Source organism: Montipora foliosa, chromosome 3, assembly GCF_036669935.1.
Source record: "Montipora foliosa isolate CH-2021 chromosome 3, ASM3666993v2, whole genome shotgun sequence".
Lineage (NCBI taxonomy): Eukaryota > Metazoa > Cnidaria > Anthozoa > Scleractinia > Acroporidae > Montipora > Montipora foliosa.
In genome coordinates, this window is record NC_090871.1 from 47,827,433 (window position 1) to 47,834,293 (window position 6,861).

The window sequence follows — 6,861 nt, forward strand, 5'->3', positions numbered from 1 at the left end:
AGAGCATAAGATTAGGTAGAAAATATATACTATATAGGTACCAGCTGAATCGGAGCTTGTCAAAGGTAAAAGTCTACTAAATAATGATGAATGAAGTCGCAAGGAAAGGTAGTCAGTTTTTAAATTCATTACTGGGAAATTAGGTATTCTATTATAAATTTCACTTTTTGTAAGTTTATAACGTGAAAAAGGAAATTATTTTCGTTTTCTTCAATTGCTGAGAGGATGTACGTAACACCTTCAGATGGTGACGAGAACTGGCCTGGTACGACATAGATCTACTACGCATCGAGGCCAGAAGGTGTCCCCTGTTGGGCCTTACAAAACCGCATTTCAAGTCATTTTTAACAATCCTATTAGATTAAACTAAATTCTGTTAAGGACTTTTCACCGTCAAGTAAAGAAACTATAGGAGCCAAGAAGAAGACAAGAAGGCCGACCGCAGTCGAAGGAAAAAGGGGAATGTCATTCTTTATAGCTTCTATCGTTTTCACGGCAAGGGCTTCTGTTGTTATTACTTGTTCCCAGTAATACTGGTACTCATTAAATTGAAAAAAAGTCCGCTCGAGAAAGTCCTGGCGACAGAGTTATTGTTGAGAACTATGATCAAAGTTGCAGCACTTCATTTAAATAACCGGCTCTTGTCGTTGTTGTTGTTGTTTTTGGGTGGGGTGATGGTAAAACGAACATTTTGTCACTTTTGTCAAAAATACAACCCTCCAAAAGCTTGAAATCGTTTTGAGGCATTTGTGAGGATAAGACTGATCTTTTTTTGGGAAAGGTTTATATTTAAAATGGAATTTAAAATATTTTAGTCAAACATGCCAATAAAAGATGCAGATATTTCCGGGGAAAATGGACTTTGAGAAATTCTAGTTTTCCAGCAGCAGCTGCTAAACTATTATTTTGTAAGTGTCACATAAACCATTGCTCAGCGCTGTCGAATTTCTCTGTCAAGCTCGACTGATTCCCCGATTGTGGTAGCTCTAAGTTCTATGCGGCTCTAGGAAGTACAACTATAATGTCTTCTTTCAGACAAACTATTCTTCGGATGTATTCTCTCTGCTTTAAAGATTTTGGAAAAAAATCTGAAGTCGAAGCAACGGTAGCTGTAAACAGAGCCTAAACATCATTCCTGTTCAAATCCTTCTCGGCGGCCGCCATAATATGATCAGATGTTAACCGATTTCACTAATGATTTGTATTTCTGTAACCAATCGGAGCGAGGCTCCAAGAACTCTATTGTTTTTCGACCAATCAGATTAAAATCCAGATTCTGGACTGGGGGCAGACGACTCGTTAAGAAATTGTATCAGGAGTATCTTTTCGCGCTCTCTCTAAAGAAAAGTACGCCTGATCGCAGGTTAGTATAGTCTTGAAAGCTTCAACGAAGAGGAACTTTAATAAATTGTTTGCAAACAACCTCAAGGGACACAGATAACGGTGGTAAAATATGGAAACGGTGGTGGACTAAAAAACGGAAGCTAATGACGGATCTATTGTTGTGGGTCCAGTTTTTTCAAAAGGCGATTAACACTGACCCATTGTAAAACGCCCGCAGGAGTTTTAATTTTGCCCCTAGAAAGATAGTGACAGTAGTTGTGGTTAGGGCGGTATAATTAATATAATTAGGGATCTTCGTGTATTAGATAAATTCTGCTTTATGATTGGCCAAGCCACCTCAGAGAAACCGTACCTTTCTGATCAGGAATTGTCATGGGAAGTTCTTTTGTTCTTTTTGATGTATCCATGGAAATAGCCCTAAGGCGTTTTCTGTCTAGGGAAAGCGGTTACACACAAAAATGTCCTTGCCCGTGGGCAAACGTTATTTACCCATGAGTAAAAGGACTAGTAAAAAGGGCAACTAATGTTGCCTTATCATAGGAAATAACGCTCCATGAAAGGTGTTGGAAATTAACGCCACTTAAATGACGCGAATTTAATGTAAAACGACTTCCAAATAAAGACAATTAAGGGGAAAGAGCACTTAGAATTTCACGATAACGCGGTTAAGATACAGCTGGTGGTGACCAATCAATGAACAAAACTAAGCCCTCCGGTTAGGGTTAGAAAGCTTGTACCTTGTTTCGTATTTTTTTTAGGTGTCATGAATGTCTGGAAAGGTTTGAAAATTAGAGTTAAGGTAATGAAAATTAAGAGCGCGGAAATTAAAGCTGCACTTTTAAGTGGATGGATTTAAAAATCCATGCTACAGATTTTGAATCAGTGTTAGATTTTTCTTGTACCGTTGCATTAAAAATTGTGAAAAACACAGTTAATTTGTTGAGTTTTTAAGCATCATCTGTTTTGGTCATGTGGTTTTCCATCGTGTCTTTTGAACAAAGTGACCCAATATAATTAATGTTACTGTTAGAGTCAGCGGCTCACTTCAAGTGTTTTTCATTGCAAAATGGAATATTTTCATCTATGGCAAATACATTTTTCCATGTTCTCTTTGAAAATTGGTTTTAAAGCACAGTAAATTTAACCAAACTTTCTCTGTCTTCTGTCACTTTCAAGGGCTAGCTAGCAAGAAGCAATAATCGAGTCTTTCACCGAGGTGATCCCTAACAAACTGCTCTGTATTGAAAAAAATTTCAAAGAAGTTTGTTCTGTTGTAGGCGAAATGATCTCATGCCTCTCATCAGCTTTGCAAATATCTTTCCGGTGTTGAGATTTATCCTAAGCAAAAGAGAATATTTTGAGTTAAGCTGGGATTAAGTTATGTCGATACCAAAATCAAGGAGTTTAAAAGAGCTATTGAGTAAGGGAGGGCAACCAGAAATGTGCTGCTTTGCACTGCCTATTCACCCTTGTAAGTGAAATTATAATAAAAAGTTGTTACTGTGGTTAAAAAAAATATATTTATTATCCTCCTATTCAAAACAGCCACACTATAAATAATGATGCCAACATAAATTTTACTGCACAACAAACTCTATAATCAATAATATAGATTTCAAACAAATTCATCATTTATACATGTAAGTCTATCTCTGACTGATGAACCTGCTTCATTGTCATCAGAATTAAACGCAATACTTGCTGGGGTGGGTCCTCTGAATTGTCTGGCATTGCTATGTTGTCATAAATCCACTTATTGTGCAAAACAGCAATTGCTGTGATGATCAAACAGCATCAATTTCTCTTAAACTGCAGATCCCCTCCAGACTAATCAAGGCAGGGAAATCTTTTCTTCCACCTCTCAGTGGTGTTCCTTGTTTTTGTATAGGCCTTGTGGTACTTGTAGGGTTTGATTGCATACCCATATTCTGCCAGGAGCCACCCATTCCTGCCTCCTCCACCCTCCATAGATGCTTGCAAGTGGCTGGCATTAAAAATAGCTGAATCATGCACAGAGCCATGCCGTATGAAAACAAAAATTGTAGATGACAGGTGTGCATTGCACACTGCCATCACATTGTAATTAATAGCATGAAAACCCCTGTGGCAAATAGACAGATGTTCATCACTGTCTAGGCCCTTGATAGGAATGAGAGAGCCATTAATTGCTTTAATCACTCTGGGAGCCTGAAAGGTATATAAACATGAATTTATTGTCACACTAAACACCATCAATACAAAACAAAGAGATAAAGCGGACCGCCGAGGGAACAACGTACGCAAAGAATTTCGAAGTTTGATGAGCATTAATGGATAGGTTTTGTCGAGTTTGAGTCCATACAATAATTTCTTTCTTCCTCGAACACAAGTATGTTTTATTCTTACGCAAGGAGATAATTTCCTCTTTGCTGTTTCAGACAGAAATGCAGCATTTATCTGGGTGTGTTTTGTTTTTTTGCTCAACTCCTTCAAAGTCACACGATGGTCAATCCCTTTTCCTTTCCAAATTCTCGCTGCCAGTAGTTTAGATGCCATGTATTTATTTCTATGTTTTTTTAAACAATATGTCAGATTTTTTTGCTGGAAATGCTACATTTATTGCCAGCTATTAAGGTGCTGCGAATCTTTTGGTTGTGAACAAAAGTAGACTCACACCAAAACAAACCGCAGTCCGTGTTTGAGTCAAGGCTTGCTTTATTGCCGATTCCATCGAATTTTACAATATTAACATCTTTAGTTTTTCGCCACCGAAAGTAGGTGGGTACGTCTTGACAATTAGCCTGCATTGGTTTACTTGAGTCTCCGCGTATTGCTGTCTCTCTCGAGATCTTCTTCACAATACACCGTTCAACAAGCCGATTTAATCTTCCTCTTGACCAGTTGTACCTCTCAACAACTTCCGTCTCGGTCATATGGTTCAGTACAGGCAGCTCTTGGTATGTCCTTTGCCGACAAACTGCGTAAAAAAGTCCGCCTCCGGCAGCCATTTTGTTTTCATTTTAAAAAAATGATGTTACCCATAAACTTATCGGGAGCTCCAAAGCTCCCGTAAGTTACCGGGCAAGTTATCGGGAAAGGTGAAGGGATCCAAATTAACGGGAGATTCGAGAAACACCCGAAAACTTATCGGGTACTTACCGGGTAACTTACCGGGCAAGGTAAGTTACCGGGTCTTTCGAGAAACGGGCCCCAGGACAGTTTAAATTATGTCAAAGCCGCGATGTTGCTTTCGGGTAAACAGGCGTTTCTGGAAAGGAGGGGGGATGGGGGGGGGGGGGGGGGGGTGAATACGACGACCCTAAAAACAACTGCGTGGAAGGCTTCTCTTCCCTTAAAAAGAAATCAATAATTGCTGTGAACTGTGGTCTAAGTTGGTCTTAGCTTGAATAAGTGGCCCTTCACATATTTTTCTTGTTTTTGTTGTTGCTGTCTTGGATCTGTTTGAGTTACATTAAAGTCAAATGAGTCATTTTGTGAGATGTATGATACTTGACTTCTTTGAATGGCCGGGCCTTCATGAACTTATTTTATGTTTTTGTTATTTTTCTTATTGTTTTTCTCTAGTTTGGGGTAAGGATAAGAGGGATCGACATTTTTTGACGTGTAAGAACGTGATTCAAAATGCAATATTCCAATACGACTTCTAACTAACAAGTGAATTCATCAGAAAGGACAGATAGCTATATTTGTTAATCTCGTTAAGCAGTTTTTGCGTCTACTTTAATGTTATTCGATTCACTTCTCAGGAATTCTAGGTTTAGATTATGACGCTGCAAGAGGTTTAGAATATGAGCTGCTCAAAGCCTAGTCCTATCAAAGCTTAACTTTAATGACTCCATCACTAATATCCACTTCCCGCATTTTTGCAGGAAAGGATACAACGTGTTCAGAATGCTGACGCTTGCTTTGTGTTGAATCGCTTCTCTTCAGAAAAGGATTTCCTTAAAGGGGCGGATCTAGGGGGAAGGTGCAGGGGGTGCGCCCCCTTCCCTGATATGACCTGCGGCTTTCTTATACAACTCAGTGGTATTCTGACAAAAAAAATACGTCACCAGTCAGCGAAGCCATTTCTTATTGGTGCACCCCTCCTAACAAAAATCCTGCATCCGAGCTTGCCTTAAGTTTGGCTGGCTACCTACTTTTGAAAATACTCAGCTAAATATTCTTAAACTTGGACATCGTGCACTTTTTCATGAATTTGCAGCTGCCTAGGCGCAATCCCAAATGTACACTGCGGTCCAGCTGTGCTACCTTAGTGGAGATTTCATTGCTGAGGGGTACCATTTGAGACGCCGTGGCAAATCTATTTAATACTCTGCCTGCACTATGCCCCAATGTTAGCATTTGCAAAAAGGAATACTTTAAAATCGTAAGTACCAGGGCTAGCACACGCCTAATTTGAGCCTGAACGTTGCTTTTCGTGTTTTGATAGTAGTTTTAGTTTTTCAGTATTTTATATTATTAATAATATTTGGGACACTTCTCTCCCCGCCCACCTTTACGGGAAATATCCTAAACTTCCCAGAATGAGGAACGAGTACGATGCCAGCGACCACGACCAGGGTGCTCTCTTGAAGGAGGAAGAAGGATTCTTGGGAACCTGACTACGTAAAATAGCAATGAGTGGCGAAATACCACCAAAAGGAAAACTGGAATCACTTACCACTGATAGCTACCTGGTAACAAGAGTAGCCATAGGCAGCACATTCTAATCTCTTTGGATTTTATAAAATTCAAAATTAGCCAGTCCAACGCACGTGCTCTTTGGCGAGGTGTAAAAAGAAGATAGGAGTCCTTTCTCGATTCCCATTCATTGCATTTCGCTCAAGCCTGTCCTTTTTAGGCCTAAATTGGATTTTTGTTTCGATCAAATTCGGAAATATTTTTCAGTCTTGTAAGCCTATGTATGCAGACTTGATCGATGTCGCATAACTTCTCATTTATACTCAGTTGTTATTATTTTAGCAGTAGACGCTTCAGGTTGCTTGAACACAGCTGTCATGGGTTCGGATACCGCACTTTAAATAAACATTTCTTTCCTACAGTAGGTTGTTTGCAAACAACCCGCTCAAGGGACGCAAAAAGCAATAGAAAAATGTGGTGCTGGGTGACGAACTTAGGAAGCTAATGACTGAGCAGACTATTGTTGTTGGCCCAGTTGTTTTAAGGGCGATCGATTAACACGAACCCGCGATGAAACACCCTCGGACGTTTAGAAATATTATAACATGTTATTTTGTGCTGAAGCAAAACAAAGTTGAGAGCTAGAAATCTTGTGAAATCCTTTTTTTTAATTAACAAATAAAGTTTGTTTTACGATTCCAGTAATCCAAGATTAGCTTAATTAATGGTCCTTAATGGTGCTCCGAACAAGTGGGCACTCTGATCAACAAACATGGCGTCGATGACGCAAAGCGTAAATTAAATTAAATTAAATTAAAATCATTTAAAAAAACACTGGCTATATATTTTTTTTTTCATTTGATTTATTCAATTTTACTGTGCACGCTAAAAAGG